Source organism: Capricornis sumatraensis, chromosome 12 (genome assembly GCF_032405125.1).
Source record: "Capricornis sumatraensis isolate serow.1 chromosome 12, serow.2, whole genome shotgun sequence".
Taxonomy (NCBI): Eukaryota; Metazoa; Chordata; class Mammalia; order Artiodactyla; family Bovidae; genus Capricornis; species Capricornis sumatraensis.
In genome coordinates, this window is record NC_091080.1 from 84,053,866 (window position 1) to 84,071,365 (window position 17,500).

At 45.1% G+C, this 17,500-nt stretch overlaps 1 protein-coding gene and 1 non-coding gene across 4 annotated transcripts in view; both read right to left on the reverse strand.

Annotated features, from left to right (window-relative positions):
* Nucleotides 1–17,500, reverse strand: part of DOCK9 (dedicator of cytokinesis 9) — a 290,025-nt gene that overhangs the window by 236,589 nt on the left and 35,936 nt on the right. The gene's annotated exons all lie outside the window — the stretch shown is intronic.
* On the reverse strand, nt 12,101–12,172 carry TRNAS-GGA (transfer RNA serine (anticodon GGA)). The gene has a single exon. It is a non-coding gene; the product is annotated as a tRNA-Ser (tRNA).

The following is a 17,500-nucleotide window of genomic DNA, read 5'->3' on the forward strand; positions in this document are numbered from 1 at the left end:
TCAAGTAGGCTTCTTGTTGATGGGTGCTTCCTTTCCTTCACCCCCAAATTTTTATTTTAAAAAGGTAATACATCTAAACAGCAAGCAGAGTTGCTAGAATACATGGAGATGATAAGAAGCAGTCAAGAAACTGTCCCTTATTCAGTATGACCAGGAAAACAGAGAAACAAGAAGATGGGTCCTTATAAACCACACTAATGTGGCTGAGTTTCATCCAACAGTCAATGAAAAGCCACGGCATTACCCTTTCTTGACCCCAATCTGTCACATTCCCACACGGCTCCAAAACTTCGTCCACCCGTTTCCTAAATTATAAAATAGGATGCTCTTAAAGCTGTGTCTCTGTCTTCTGTCTCAGCTTTGCAACTGGAATGTCAACTGTCACGCACATCTTCACTCTAGACTTGTGTTTCAAGGGCTGAAGAAACATCAAATAATGTCCACTATGAACCTTTCGTTGTGTCATAACTCTCAACCTATCCGTTCTGAGCAAGCGTGTTTCCTAACAGCAGTAAACATCTTGGACTCCAATTAAACTATTAACTGTAACGTAACAAAATATGAGTGAGACAGCCGATTGCCTCACTCACCCCAACGTCTATCTTCCCCTTTCAAAACAAGTGGGTGTATGGCCACCTGGCCAGAGACGATGTTTCTCAGCCTCTCTTGCAGTGCATTGTGGCTACAGGAGCAGGTTCTGGCTGATGGGATGTAGGCAGAAGTGATGTGTGCAAATGTAAAGTCATGCGCTTAAATGGGAAGGAGTCTGCCGTCCTCATGCTATCTATCTCCCCTTCCAGCTGGCAGGAGCTGGAATACCCTTCTAAAACTACAAGAAGAAATGTCTTGTGGAAGATGGCAGGACAACAAGCTAGCAGGAACCTGGACCCCAACATGGTAGAGTCATCAAGAAAGCTGTTTACCCTTGGACAATTATTGTAAGAAAAATTTCCCATCCTTTATAAGCCACTGTTTTATTAGTCTTTGTTAAAGTTAAATCCTAACAAATACTGAAATAACTACAAACCTGAAAACAAATATTTCGTCCAGTCAACAGATATTTATCGGGGATCCATTACAGCCAACCATACTACAGACTCTAAATATACAATTGAGAATAAGACTCAGTTCCTATCCTCTAAGGGCTCATACACTGATGGGCTGAATGACTTCGGATCATGGTATTAAAAAAGAAAATAATGCAAGTGTACTTCATGCCATTGAACAAATCACTTAAACAATGTTTAAACAGTACATTTTATATGTACATTTCCATAATGAAAAAAATATTGTCAAAAAAAGAAAAATCCAAAAGAAACAAATTTTAACTCAGTGTTTTAAAGTTTTCCAGTCACATATCTGATAAAGGATTTTTATCCAGATAAGAAGAAATTCTAAACTCAGTAATAAAGTGAAAGTCACTCAGTCGTGTCCAGCTCTTTGTGACCCCATGGATGATACAGTCCATGGAATTCTCCAGGCCAGAATACTGGAGTGGGTAACCATTCCTTTCTCCCGCAGATCTTCCTGACTCAGGAATCGAACCAGGCTCTCCTGCATTGCAGGTGGATTCTTTACCAACTGAGCTATCAGGGAAGCCCAAACTCAACAATAATAAAAATAAAGATAGACAAAATGTTTAAACAAAATAGTCACAAAACTATATCTAGATATATTTAGAAACAGTACATTACAAAATGCACAACATCATTAGTAATTAGCAAAATTTATATTAAAACTTACTGAGCTACCTCTACACACCTACTGAAATGGCTAAAATTAAAGTCAGACCATACCAGGTGATTGGAGAAGGGAATAACAACCCACTCCAGTATTCCTGCCTAGAGAATTCCATGGACAGAGGAGCCTGGAGGGCTACAGTCCATGGGGTTGCAAAGAGACAGACAGAAGTGAGCGACTCACACACACATACACACACACACACCCCGCCAAGTGATGCCAATGATGTGGGATTAAGGAACTCTTATACACTCAGATGAGCTGTTTCTGGAAATGCAAAATGGTACAACCACCTTGGAAAACAGTCTGACAGTTTCTTAACAAGTAAACACATTTACCAACCATATGACCCAACCATTCTACGGTTATTTACCTAACAGAGATTAAGACATGCACCCATACAAAGGTTATACACAAATATTCATGGCAACTTTATCTATAATAAACAAAAACTGAAAACAAAACCTAAATGCCCCAGTGACTAGAAAGACCGATCAATTATAGGACACCCTTATACTCCAATGTCTCTCATCAATTTAAAAAAATGAACTATATGAATGAACCCGAAAATAATTATGCTGAAAGAAAGAAGACACACCAAAAAGAGTCTGCAAGGTATGCTGGCATTTTTATGAAAAAATAATAGTAACAGAAAGCAGATCTGTGATTCCCTCGAAGAGTACAAAAAGACACAAGGAGACGTTAGGGGTGGCGGATCTGTTCCTCGTCTTAATGCGATGATTGCTTTACAGACGCACACATATGTCAGAACTCATCACATCTTACATTGTCAGTATGTGCGTATTAATGTACGTCAGCTATCCTCAATAAAGCTACTTACGGGGAAAACATCTTACTGGAGCATTTTCACTAAGTCTCTCAAATGTACACGTGTTTTTAGCTTGAACTAATCCAATTCAGACTGTGCGCTAAGGCTATTAAAATACCCCAGTATTACAAATTATTAAGATGAAAACCTGACATTATGCCACTTTTAAGTGAAAACAAAACTGATTTCTGAAAAAAAAAAAAGGTGGGGGGGGGGGGAGAACATGCATTTCAGACTCTCCGTCCTTTGAAAATTAAGGGTTCCGTTTTCCTGTGTGCGATTTTTGGCTTCTCCGATGGTAAAGTACACTTACACTCAGTCTGTGAGTGTGTATATTCTACAAAGGGGGATTACGAAAGCAAAGGGTAAGTGGTACCTAGAAGTTATCATGCACCAGCAGATGAATGAAAATTCTCCTGACTCCAGGATGAGAATGTCTCCAAACACAAGGAGAAACTCACAAATACAGTATCCGTTGGCTATCTCAGAAATCATGCACATTTGGGGCATGACAACTATTATTCCACATCATGCTCAGAACAACTGCAAAATATGAAACAGTAGTCTAACTTTTATTTCACTTAATTTATATCCACTTGCTTTCCTAGAGAATTTCTAAATAAAAATCTGTGCTATTGTATTTGGTATATCCAGGGTGAATTACCAAAGTTATCAGGAAACATCTTTCATAGATTAACACTTTAAAATGCATTATTTATGGAGAAGGCAATGGCAACCCACTCCAGTACTCTTGCCTGGAAAATCCCATGGACGGAGGAGCCTGGTAGGCTGCAGTCCATGGGGTCACGAAGAGTCGGACACGACTGGCAACTTCACTTTCACTTTTCACTTTCATGCATTGGAGAAGGAAATGACAACCCACTCCAGTGTTCTTGCCTGGAGAATCCCAGGGACAGGGGAGCCTGGTGGGCTGCCATCTATGTGGTCACACAGAGTCAGACACAATTGAAGCGACTTAGCAGCAGCAATGTCAAAATAATGTATTTAGAATTTCTCTATGTGGGCAGATCAGCCTCTGAACGATCTTGTTTCAGTCCACTTTCACATATAAGTGAATTGAGGTTTATAATATCACTCATAAAATGAATATAGGACTTTCCTGGTACAGTGGATAGGAATCCACCTGCCAGTGCAGGGACACTGGTTCTATCCCTGGTCCAGGAAGACTCCACATGCTGTAGAGCAACTAAGCCCAAGTGCCACAACTCTGAGCCTGTGCTCTAGGGCCTGCGAGCCACAACTGCAGAGCCCACGTGCCACAATTCCTGAAGCCTACACACCTAGAGCCTGTGCTCCGCAACAGGAGAAGCCACTGTAACGAGAAGCCTGAGCACCGTGACAAAGAGTAGCCCCTGCTCACCTCAATTAGAGAAAGCCCATGTGCAGCAACCAAGAAATAAAGATTTTAAAAGCTTTAAAAAAAAAAATAAAATAAAATGCATTATTTAAAAAACAAAAACTGTGTGGGCAATAGATTAGTAAATAAAATACTTCACTTTTTGAAGTTAGAAAATGTAGTGTCTTGTACACTTAATAATTATGCTATAAACTCTCCAATACATAAGACAAAACCTTAAAAGTCTTAATACTCAGCTCATAAAACAGGCTCTGTAATTTATGGGTATTAAAATGGCTGTATGAGTTAAATGACATTACTGTCGACCATGACTCACAGGAAGAGAAAAATGGTTTTCATTTCTTAACACTTGGGGGCTGCTTCATTGTTAACTAATAAAACTAAAAACAAAAGATAAATTTTTTAAAAACCACTCTCAAATGACACTGTGGGAAACTATTACAAAGAAACCTTGGTAGAAAGTTATACATATAATACTTTAATCGAATCTTGGTAACAATGGTATAGTGGCTGCTCTCTGCCCAGTGATGCCTTGGGGTTATCAGTCTTTCAACAAGCACTATGCTGGGTAGAGGAAATGCAGTGGAGAAGAAGTAATTCAACGCCATGAGGGTCTATGTCTAGTAAAGAAGTTTGCTGCACGAAAGGTGAAGACAAGCCCATTCTTGGCAACTGACTCCAAGTGTTTCCTCCTCCACATATGTTCAACCAACAGCACAGCCACAGCTTAAGAAAGGCTGAGCACCATTATACCTGGATTATAAACTCCTATTTGCATCACCTGTGGGAGTTACACTTTTCTGATGGTACTGAGAGGGTGCTCAAAACCCAGAGGGGCTCTAGAGCCAGACAGTTCTCGTGTGAGGAGTTCCAGCTCCCCTTCTTACTGGCACGTAACCCGGAACAAGTTACTGAGCCTCTCCAAGGCTCAGCTCCCATCCCCAAAATGGTGACAGAGGCAGTGCCTACCTCTAAGCATAGTAAGTACCCCATAAATAATATCACTTCATAGTTCTTTTTCTATCACAATCAGGAAGAGGAATATCTACAACAACTGCTGAGAACTGCATAGAAATTGAAAAAAAAAAAAAACTGACACTGACTTTCTGAGAAACCAAAGAAATGGTCAGAGATATAAAAATTTCAGGAAAGTGTGCACATAGTGATTAAGTAAACTATACGACTTCAAAATTCAATCCAAATATTGTACCAAATATCTAGTGGCTGCATAAATCATTCATGGATCCCCAGAGGTCAAGTATTCATTCACAAAACGCAGAGCCAAATAAAGAGAGCTCCATTCCTCAGGGATGGCACACAGAGGGAAGACCTGCTCGCATCCTAAAGGAGCTGATGACAACACGCGGGGTGGGGAGATGGGGGAGGAAGTGGGGAGGACACACTCTTAATAGAATATACTGACTAACCACTTCCTGCCCATTGCTCCACTGAGGAACTGCCTCTTCCCCACCTCACCCCCAAGTAACTGTTACTGCTTAAGTCAGCAGTGTAACAAAAGATGGCTTTCAGTATTGGGAACTTCAGCTTCAGCATCAGTCCTTCTAATGAATATTCAGTACTGACGTCCTTAGTATTGACTGGTTTGATCTCAATCCTAAATGAAATCAGTCCTGAATATTTATTGGAAGGATTGATGCTGAAGCTGAAGCTCCAATATTTTGGCCACCTGATGGGAAGAACTGACTCACTGGAAAAGACCCTGAGGCTGCGAAAGACTGAAGGCAAGAGGAGAAGGGGGCGACAGAGGATGAGATGGTTGGATGGTATCACTGACTCGATGGACATGAGGTTGAGTAAGCTTCGGGAGTTGGGGATGGAGAGGGAGGCCTGGCATGATGCAGTCAATGGGGTCGCAAAGAGTCAGACACGACTGAGTGACTGAACTGAAAAGATATGTCCACCTCCTAACCCCCAAAATCTGTGGAAAAGGGGCTCTGCAGATGTAATGATGCTGAGATGAGATCATCCTAGATTACCCAGATGGACCCTAAGTCCAATGACAAGTGTCCTTACATATAAGAGAGAGAAGAGGGGAAGACACGGACCCAGAGGAGAGGCCGTGTGGAGTCAGACGCAGTCATGAGCCCAGGAAGAGGGGGTCCCCGGGAGCTGGAGGAGGTGAGGAAGGCACCTCCCTGAGAGTCTTCAGAAGGAGCACAGCCCTGCCAGATTTCACATCGAGAGCCTCCCGAGCTGAGAGAGTAAACCTCTGTTGTTTTAAGTCACCGAGTTTGTAATAATCTGTTACGGCAGCCATAGGAAACAAACACAGAGACCCACAAGATTAATACAGGAAACCCTGTGGTTTTAAGGACTTTCTAGTGGGCTTTTATTGGCAGCGGAGGGTCAGGCACCTTTATTTCTGTTGTAGCTAACAATTCTAAGCAACTGCCAAGGGAGGAGGTGTAATCTCCACCCTACGACTTAGTCACGGATGTACCGTAACTGAACTTGCTTGAGGATCAGGCAGCAAGACGGTGCCGCGGCATTCTGCATCCCAGGCTCCACTAAACGTGGTCTTCTCCCTGCACCCCCGCACCTTCCAGCCAGACACCGTGTTAAGTTCACCGCACCGTCAGCCCTCCTCCTGCGCATCACCGGTCACCGGCCTAATCCTGCCAGGCAGAGAGAGGCTTCCCAGACTAGAAGATCCCCTGTCAACGAAGCAAGGAACCCGGACAGATTTTCAAACTTTTGAGTAAACTATGTCAACACCAGTGAGTAACAACTCCTCATGCGTTTACAGTTTAAGACATTTTGCTTTCAACTGTGGCACGGAACGCTGTGTCAGTGTTACATAAATAAGGCAAAGACGTCCTCTGTGCATTGGTCCCAGGGTCATTTATTTCTTCACTGCTGAAGAAAGAAGAAATCAGGCTGAGACTGGTTAGCTCAAGAGCCCACTGGCACCAAACTCATTTTTCACACATTTGATTATTTTGAAAACAAACAAGCAGATTTCTAACCACAGAGGCTGCTTTACAGAACCCGCGGAACAACACCTGACATTGACCAGGTGGGACCTTACAGTTATTAAGTCTGTGAGGGCTCTCGGAGCGCTCTGCTGCTGAGCAAGGTCACTTCGACATGGGAGCCCCTTCCAGCCACCAGCCCCCCAGCCAGCCCACTCCGGGGAGGGGAGTCCCCAGCCCTCCTCCCTTCTGAATGGTGGTCCCCTGGCTGGAAGCCTCTGGCTAGCTGGCCTCCTGCAACTTTGTCCAAGCGCTGTCCAATCAGGCTTGCGTGTTACTACTGCCTCTCATGGGTGTGCCTTTTTCCCTGGTCAGCCCCCAAATCCTCAAACCCCCGACAGTCACCACAACATGACTTGGAGGCAAAAGAAAGAGCCTGGGAAGGAATCATGCTGTCTTTTCCTTGCCTTGGAAATTGAACTTCCCTGAGAACTGACCCTGAAGCAACTGCAGTCGCCTGGGTGGGCATACACTTGGCCCTCTGCCCCAGACATCCTGGACAGGCTCTCCTTCTCTACAGTTTCCTGTCCTGGGATGTCAGCCCCTCCAGCTTTCCCTCATTGAGGAGGCAGAACTCAGCCGGCAGAGAGGAAGGCAGCCAGGCGCGCACACAAACAGGACCCAAGAGCAAGACAAGGCAGATGAAAGTGAAGCTGCCAAGGACCACCTCTATCCCTTATCCACCAAAGGTGGGGCAAGTTGGGAGAGGACAGCCCAGAGGGAAATGAGGAAGATGGTGAAGGTAGGCAGGGGTAACCATGGAGGGGAACTGACCCCTTCACTCAAAGCTCCAATCCCCTGCCGACTCTCAGCTCAGCCCCTCTCTGAAGTCCTCAAGACCTCTCTGTGGGCCTCACTGCAGTCGGGACAGCACTGATGTGCCCACCTTTCTGCAAGGCAGGGGTGAGCATCGTCTGGTGCCAGAGGCCTCTAGTAAATGTTTGCTGAATGAATGACATGAGCATGGACTTCTCCTTTACATTTAATTACTGTGGTTCTTATTCGACACATTAATTCTGCTATAAAGTATCTGCTAACAATGGCTCGGGGAGGCTCAGTCATGGTTTGCTGGTCATCAAGCACGTTCAACTGCTCCTGCGACATTGCTGAAATTCACAGGTGGAGAGCCAGGGCCCAGCCTGACTGCTCACGCCCCACGATGATGACACCAACTGATCTTAAGCACCAACAGTGAGGGAAACAACCAGCCAGATCTCCTGAGACTGCTGGACTCACCGGTGCAAGAAACAAGAAGCCTGCAGGCAACTCGGCAGCCGGCGCCGCATGTTATTTATGTGTGTTCCCTCGGCAGCTCGCAGGTGCACAGCAGGACGTCCAGAAATGTTCAGTGCAGGCTTTCCTGGAGCAGCAGATGCTTCCCACAGCTGAGATGCTTCGAGCTCTGCAGACAACAAATGCCCTCTCACCTGGCCGAGGGCCCCGGCCAGACCCACACCACCCAGGACCAGCACAAGGTGGCCACTGGAGAGGAACAACAGACCAGGCCGCTATGCATGAAAACAGGCATGACTTCCTGCTTCTTGAAAGTAGCTCAGAGTGACGACTCACTGATGTTTTATCAAACTGCAAATTTTGACACACACACCAAAAAAAGGGAATTGAGAAATCCAAAAATTTAGCAACTTAAAAGACACTTGCTTTGGGCTCCCTTAGAGATCATTTCCACATGGGCAACAGGTTGAAGACAAGGGCAATCATTTCCCCCGAACTGTTGGTACAATGCAGTTATTAAAACCATAAGTAGAAGTTACACTAAAAGAACCTGCCCGATTATAAGCTCAGCTGCTGATATCACACACACACCCTCACCCCCTGCCCCCCCGTAACACACACACACTCCCGTTTCTCCCTATGTTTTTCAACAGGAGGACAAGATTTCACCACACAGAGAAAAAAAAAGGAAGGAAACCTCCCACCTCATCCAACCCATAAAATCATCACCCACAAGCCACTGAGTAGCACCCAGGTGGACAGATCTTCTACAAAACTTGCCTCACTATGTTCATCAGCTTTTTTTTTTTTTTTGGCAACCCAGCAAACAGCACTGAGTGTTATTTATAAGTGTCCCCTCGGCACCTAGCAAGTATACAGCAGAACTGATATCACTGCCACTAAGAAAACAACCAGGAAACCTTAAAGCAGGCAGAAAGGCAGGGAACTTCTTTTTAACACAGTGACCCCAGACTCGCAGAACCCAGCTGAATGACCTCTCCAAAGTCGCCTTTCCTCCAGGGAAGGCGGGACGCCCAGCAGCAGGTTGTGCTGGATCAATGCCCACATGCTCTGAGGAGGAGGAACCTGACCTCGGGGCCACTCACGTCCCATGACCAAGGGCTAGGCCTCATCACTTGCCCTCTCAGAGATTAAGAACGGAAGTAGTTTGATGGTTTTGAGGTTTTCAAAAGGAGGAAGGATTTTACAACCAGTGTGCTAACCCTGCTTTGGCTCTACTCTGGAAAACAACAATTAAACAGTTGCCCAACTTTTAGGCCCTGTCTTGGCGGCAAACAGCCTGTAGAACTTGCCCGGTCAACAGGAAAGTTGAGGGGCATGGGGTGGGGGGTCCCACAGAGCCACTCTGACTCACTGCCGTGTTAAATACCTGGTATGCATTTCACCCACACCCTCGAAACCGGTTTTATTCAGAGTATAGTCTCAGATACGCGTATCTCTGCCTCATTCCAACATTTACTTTTTCCTTTTCATTACATCCAACTCCTGTGACCCACAGCTCTTAGCACCGGAAATAACCTATGCTTACTTTCATTGCATTGATGCTACCAGAAGTAGCTCTGGGTGTTTCTTAAAGACTTTTTTTTTAAGTCTTTATTAAATTTGTTACAATTTTGCTTCTGTTTTATGCTCTGGCTTTCTGGCCATGAGGCATGTGGGATCTCAGCTTTCTGACCAGGGACTGAACCCACATCCTCTGCATTGGAAGGCAAAGTCTGAACCACTGGACTTCCCTTTAGGTGATGCTTCAAGTGAAAAATCCATCCTGAAATTTCCTCTCCTGTCAGGGCGAGGAATAAGAGAGAGCAAAAGCTTAGTAAACCAAGTTTACTCTCTTGCATCCCTAAGAGTTAACAGACAAAATGTTTATTTAAAACAATGTCAAAGAGCCACTGAAATCTATGCCATTTTTTTGGTGGCTGTGCTGGACTCACATTTGGAAGCCAAATAAATAAACTGAGCCAAGCCTTTCAGTACACTCTGCTCAATGATAAATTTCCCAAGATGATGGACTAATTAAAATACATTCCAGTTGACCCTGGAAGTAAAGTATGGCCTATTTGCAAAAAAAAGAAGAAAAAGTAAATATTCTATTCTTGATCTCCTCAGAACACACGGCCTTTTCTTTGGGACCACCTTAAGAAGAACAACTGCACAGATTCTAGAAAGAGCCACCAGACTGAGAAATGCCCCTACCATACAAATACGCAGGTTTGTGACTGTCAAGGTCCTGGAATCAGACAAGAATCAGGGGATTCTTTTTTCAGGTCTAAGAATATTTTCTTTAATACCTTCTTTATTTGTTTTTCACTCTAGGGTGTGGTATGACAGTAATGAAACAAAACATTAAACTCCACGGTCAAACTTGTTCTCAGATCAGTGGTTCGAAGAAGCACCAGCTTTAAGCAACATCCTTTCCTGCAAAGCGTCCCTGAACATAAGCTCAACATTTCACTCTCCCTTCCTTGCCCCTCTCCTATTTGTAACTCACTTTCTTGCTTTCACATCCACGAGTTCAGGACTCCTCATTGGCAGGGCTCCTACTAGTCCAGTAATCGGCTCTGCCACAAGGTTTCACCCTGGCAAGTGCCCCCGGCCATGGGCAGCTCCAGGGGCCACAGTGGCAGCACAAGCGTCAAGCCAACACTGGTGCCCAGTGACCGAGAACGTATCCCGCCACGCTCGAGGTTGAAGGAGATGTCCACAGGGAGTTAAAACATGACTCGCCGCTGTTTGCTTCTTGGTCTGCTTCTCTGTTTGTCTTTCCATGTGCAAAGCTCTGGTGAGATTTCCGTCAACCTGTGAGCTTTGGAGACAGGACTCTAGGCATCCCAAAATTCACGCCGTACTCCCACTGCGCAACTTTATCACTCTGCTACTGTCTGGCCCTACTCTGGCCAAGAAGATAGCTGGAATTTTTAACAATATATGTTTTGTATCTGCCAAAGTAACATATGCACATAACAAAAAATATAAACACTACCAAAGGGCTTATAAAGAAAAGCAAGCTCACCCCCCTCCACTCCCAGCCTTGCTCCTCAGAGGCAAATCCTTTCAGTGACTTCTCCTGGGAGTTCCTTCTGTATCTAATATACAGACTTTCTAAATTCATCCTTTCTAAGCATTTTCAATCAACTCTGTGCTATGAGAGATGAGGAAGCACACAAACAAAACTCTTGTGCTAACACAGTCACTATTTTTACCTGTGTAAAGTTAAGTAATACACCTTATAATCTTACTCCATCACTGAGAGTTTCTCATGACTTCCCAATGTGTAAGGTAAAGATGTCTAGTACCAAAAAGTGAAATTTCAGTCACTGAAATTTAGCTTTGCTACTAGGTGGCACTAGTGGTAAAGAACATGCCTGCCAAGCAGAAGACACAAGAGATGCAGGTTCTATCCCTGGGTAGGGAAGATCCCCTGGAGGAGGGCATGACAACCCACTCCAGTATTCTTTTTTTTTTAATATAAATTTATTTATTTTAATTGGAGGTTAATTACTTTACAATATTGTATTGGTTTTGCCACACATCAACATGAATCCGGCACAGGTACACACGTGTTCCCCATCCTGAACCCCCCTCCTGCCTCCCCCATGGAGGACCCCATGGACAGAGGACCCTGGCAGGCTACAGTCCACAAGGCCGCAAATAGCTAGACACAACCGAAGGGACTTAGCATGCATTAATACTAGCTGATAAATCATGTGCCTGAATATGGAATGAAAAGGAAGAGTAAAAAATACATTTTGGCATTATATGGACCTCAATGAAGTGAAGTGAAGTCGCTCAGTCGTGTCCGACTCTTTGCGACCCCATAGACTGTAACCTACCAGGCTCCTCCCTCCATGGGATTCTCCAGGCAAGAGTACTGGAGTGGGTTGCCATTTCCTTCTCCAGGGGATCTTCCCAACCCAGGGATCGAACCCGGGTCTCCTGCATTCCAGGCAGACGCTTTAACCTCTGAGCCACCAGGGAAGCCCTGAATCCCTCCATTTCATGGTTCCAACTGGCAGAGTAATCAACGGGTAGTCTCAAGAATTTGGGAGGGGAGGCCCAACCGTGAAGCAAAAATTCATCAACAGTAACAATGAGTTCGTGTGACAATGTTTACAACACCTCTGAACTCACACACCCTCCCCACCCCCTCACCTTCCAACCTCAGGGTATCTTGCCAAGTGGAGGTAGCAGGTGATGCCAAGGTGTCTCATCAGACCGTGGCCAGCCCAGAGCTTCAGGAAGCTTGCCTCAGCCAGGGGGTAAGGACGTACCAGAAAAAGGCAAATCTGATTTGAGGGTGCCAGTTAAAGGTTACTGGTGTAACAGATAATTGAAGATAAGACATATACTATAGCCAGTTAATGATCCCTAACATAAAACATTGAATTTCACTTGGAAACTGTTGATCTTTCAAGATCATCAAAGCTGGAAATCAGGGGTCCCCAACCCCTAGGCCACAGAAGGGTCCAAGGTCTCTTAGGAGGTGGGCTACACAGCAGGAGGTGAGCTGCAGGTGAGCAAGGGAGCAAAGCTTCCTGCATGTTTACAGCCGCTCCCCACTGCTCGCATTACCACCTGGCCACAGGACAAGCCCAGGGCTCCCCCTGATTCTGCATTATGGTGAGCTGCAGAATTACATCACTGTACATCACAATGTAATAATAATAAAAATAAAGTGCACAAAAAGTGTAATGTGCTTGAATCATCCTGAAACCATCCCCTGACCTCCCTAGTCGGTGGAAAAACTGTCTTCCATGAACTCAGTACCTGGTGCTGGAGAGGTTGAGGACCACTGCTATAGATACTCTCTTAGGCCAATATCCTCATTACACCCAAAAACATAAGCAACAAATATAGCAAAAATATTTTAAATAACTTACAAAGTTTTCCAAGTTTATCAAGGATATTTAAGTTTCAGAATGTAAAATAACATTGGATTACATTTTGGATCCTGCCAAAAATTTCCAACAGTAGAAAGTGAGTAAAAACTTGAAACTGAAAACCTGAAACACACATGGAACATGTAGTCCTTTGTGCACATACACGTGTGTGTGTGTATATTCTTTTTCATACTCTTTTCCATTATGGTTTATTATAAGATACTGACTATACTTCCCTGTGCTATACAGTAGGATCCTGCTTATTTTATATATAGTACCTTATATATACTAATTCCAAAGTCCTAATTTATCCCTCCCCCACCCTGGAATGTGTAGTTTATACTGTGCCACAAAGCAGAAGATAAAACTTCAGTGATGTTTTAATTATAACCCAGTGCCTATATTTCACCCCATATTTCAGGCCTGTAGGAGAAATATACACAAGACAGCTTTGGGGTGATATGTCAGTAAAAATATCTAAGAGAGCAGAAATGTGAATCAGCCACGGTGTGATCCTCAGTGACTCACTGACTCTCCCGGCCACTCAGTAAACATTTCATAAGCACCCACTGTGTTCCAGACACCATCATCAAGTCCCATAAGCTCTCTTCATCTATAACCTGGAGCAGCTGCAGCCCGACCCACTCCAAAGTGCCTCTGGCTCTCAAACTGGATCCTATTTCAGACACATGACTACCCCAAATGTTGGTTCTCCTCTGACGCAAAGGTGCCTGACCCTTCAAATCAAAGAGCAAACCTTTTCAGAGACAGCTGCCTAATGCCTGAAGCCAAGCCCGACAAGCCCATTTCCCCAAGTGGAATAAGAAGGGTGAGGAGCAGGTGGGAGACTGCCTTCCACCCTCCCACCCTTGCTCTCACCCCCTTCCCACTTCTGCCGGGGCCCCTCCGTCCAGCAGGCGAGGGAGGATGTGCCCTCTGTGGACTGCCCTCTGTGGACTCACAGTCGTCAGTCCCTCCGCTGTCACCTGCTGCAGCAGGAAAGACAGCACTTGGAAGGTAGGGACACCTCACCCAGGCTCTCTGCTCCGTGGCTAGCTCCATGTGCCCTTTACCAGCTGGGAGCTGGCAATTAAAACCATGAGACCTCTGCGCCACCTACCTCCCCCAGCTCTTTGGGTCCAAAGCTCGGTTAGTGCTTCCTACTTCACTGATTTCCACACATGCTCACTCTTCCTATACACACACCTCAGACTGCCTCAGAGCCTGAGGCCTCTTCATCCTCCCCTCTTCCCTGCCAATCCCAAACAAGAACCTAAGTCTGCATTTTCCATACCCAGGAAAATATCATCCAAACAAATTCCAGGGGATTATTTGAATTGAAGTAGAGTTGATTTACTATATGGTGTTAGTTTCAGGAGTACAACATTGACATTGACATTGACATTGAAGTCACTCAGTCGTGTCCGACTCTGCGACAGGTCATTCACTGATAGACAGGCCAATCAAAGGAGCAAATCAAAGAAAGAAGAGATAGGAATGATGGGGACAGTCCCTGGGAGGACCTGAACCAGCCACAGAAAGCAGTCTGTCTCCATCGCCATATTCATCCTTCTTACCTGCAGTTACATCAATACCCAGACAAAAATGAGCCCAGTTGCTAAGAATGATCCACAAAGTATAGAAACCCTCTCAAAACTCAGCAAATAAAAACCTATGTTTCAGAGGGTGGGGCACTGTGAGAGAGAAGCAGTGAAATATATACATTGCCACACGCAACACAGATAGCAAGCGGGAAGCTGATGGATAACACCGGGAGCTCAGCCCAGTGCTCTGTGGCAACCTAGAGGGCTGGGACGGGGCAGGCGGGAGGTTCGGAGGGAAGGGATACATGCACACCTATGGCTGGTTCATGCTGATGAATGGCAGAAACCAACACAACACTGTGAAGCAACTGTCCTCCAATTACAAATAGATTAATTTAAAAAAATAAAAACAACCTATGTCTCCAATTGGGAGATAAAGATACTTCACTCCTCCAAGGGCTGAGAAAGAGTCAAAATTCACAATCTGCTGAACTTCCCTCGATACATTTGCCCACAAAAATACAAGGACTACAGGAAATACTTCTTCGGAAGGAGAAACGAGTTGGCTTTTTTGAAAATAAAGAAGAAATTCAAGGAGCAACAAATGCCAAACTGATACTCAGCCAAGGGGCTGTTCCTGTTTAAAGATTCAAAACATCCTTAATTACCATAAGTCATTAGCGCTTGGCATCTCAGCGTGGTTGTCTTCTCATGGAAACACATGGGTGCCAGCAGAACCGGGGCGTGGGGTGGAGGGAAGAAGCATAAACGCGCCACTCCACGCGGAAACACAGACGCCTGCCAGGTGTGGGGACAGCCAGCGAAGTGAGAGCCCTAGCCTCCTCTCCTCCACAAGGGCCGCTGCCCCTGGCCCGCCGCCCACCACCCGGGCCTGAGGCGGGACGGAAGAATCTCATGTAAAACGCATGCTAGCACCCAGCTGACTCCCAAGCTGGCTCCCCATCTCCCTAGACTCTCTGAAGGAGTAATGATCAACATATAAAATACTCTCTACTCCAACTATCAATTTCTTCATTTATCTTCCTGCCTCAGTCTCCAAGGAAGAAAGATAATTTGGGGTTTATTGTAACATTTTTTACCCAAAAGGCCTTTGCCTTTGGTTGGATGGCATCACTTACTCGACAGACGTGAGTTTGAGTAAGCTCCGGGAGGTGGTGACGGACAGGGAAGCCTGGCATGCTGCAGCCCATGGGGTCACAAAGAGTCGGACACAACTGAGCGACTGAACTGAACTGAGAGTAAAACTATATTATTAGTTATTAATAACTACCAATAACATTTTTAAGAGGCTTCAAAAATTCAGTGCCTGTAAGGTGCCAAAGCTTAAGCCAGATATTTTATACACACCATCCTTCATCTTCCCAGATTAGAATATAAAATTAGGGATAGATAAAAGCTGCTTTGGATCATGGCAGATCCATTCTTGCCAGAAATGACTCTGATAGTGAAATTTCCAATCTTATCACTAACCCAGCTGTGAACCAAGGTCACTGGGAAGCTTTACGAAGCTGCTCTCACATTCTGTGCTCTTCCCCCTTTCTATGGCCTCTCTTATCCCAGAGGACAATTATCTCATCGAAAAATTAATCAGAAACTCTCACAGAGAAATGAACTTGTACTATGATGCTAGTGAGTTGAGGCATTATTGCTCCTAGAGATAAATCTCCATAAAGGAGACCACAGCAAGAAAGCTGTGCCTAACACAAACACATGAAGGACTACCGGTAGATTTCTGAGGTCTCAGGATTATATGGCGGGCTGAAGTCTCTCCCGTCACCCCTTTCAGTCCCCCTGGTTTTCGGCTGTCTCCACAAGCACAGTTCCTAAACAGTCCTGGCGGCAGCCTCGACCTGCCCCCTCAAACGGAGTACTGTTGACATCGCCACCACTCCCCTCCTCATTTCCACTGTTCTACTTTCCTACTGTCCTTTCCTACTGAAGTCAGTCAAGAATTGTGTCAGTAACTTAAACCATAGACATCACAAGGGCTGTGTTAAATGAGAAAAGTAAAAAATCACAAGCCTACAATATTGCAAAGAAGGTTAAGTTTGCAAAAAGAACTAAGGTGGTAAGTTTTGTCACTTGTACATTATTTAAAACTGCAGCAGTGGGTACCATCATGCCCAACTCTTTTCGAACCCCATGGACTGTAGCCTGCCAGGCTCCTCTGTCCGTGGGATTCTTCAGGCAAGAATACTAGAGGGGATAGCCATTCCCGTCTCCAGGTGATCTTCCCGACCCAGGGATTGAACGCAGATCTCCCACACTGAAGGCAGATTCTTTACTATCTAAGTCACCAAGGTCCTTTAGATCTTCAGTCTAACGCTTTCCCAACTGAGCTATTTTGGAGCCCCAGTACATTAATTAAAACTGTAGCAATGGGTACCACAATTTCCCACACTAATCATGTTTGTCAAAGGGGGAGGAGGGAAAAAAGACCCAGAAAGTCTGATACCTATTTTCAAAATATCACACTAGATTTTTAAGAAAAAGCTTAAGACTATAAATTTAATTCTTCAAATTCAATTTAATCAAATTTAATGTCAGTTCAGCTCACTCGCTCAGTCGTGTCCGACTCTTTGTGACCCCATGAATCGCAGCACGCCAGGCCTCCCTGTCCATCACCATCTCCCGGAGTTCACCCAGACTCACATCCATCGAGTCAGTGATGCCATCCAGCCATCTCATCCTCTGTCGTCCCCTTCTTCTCCTGCCCCCAATCCCTCCCAGCATCAGAGTCTTTTCCAATGAGTAAACTCTTCTCATGAGGTGGCCAAAGGACTGGAGTTTCAGCTTTAGCATCATTCCTTCCAAAGAAATCCCAGGGTTGATCTCCTTCAGAATGGACTGGTTGGATCTCC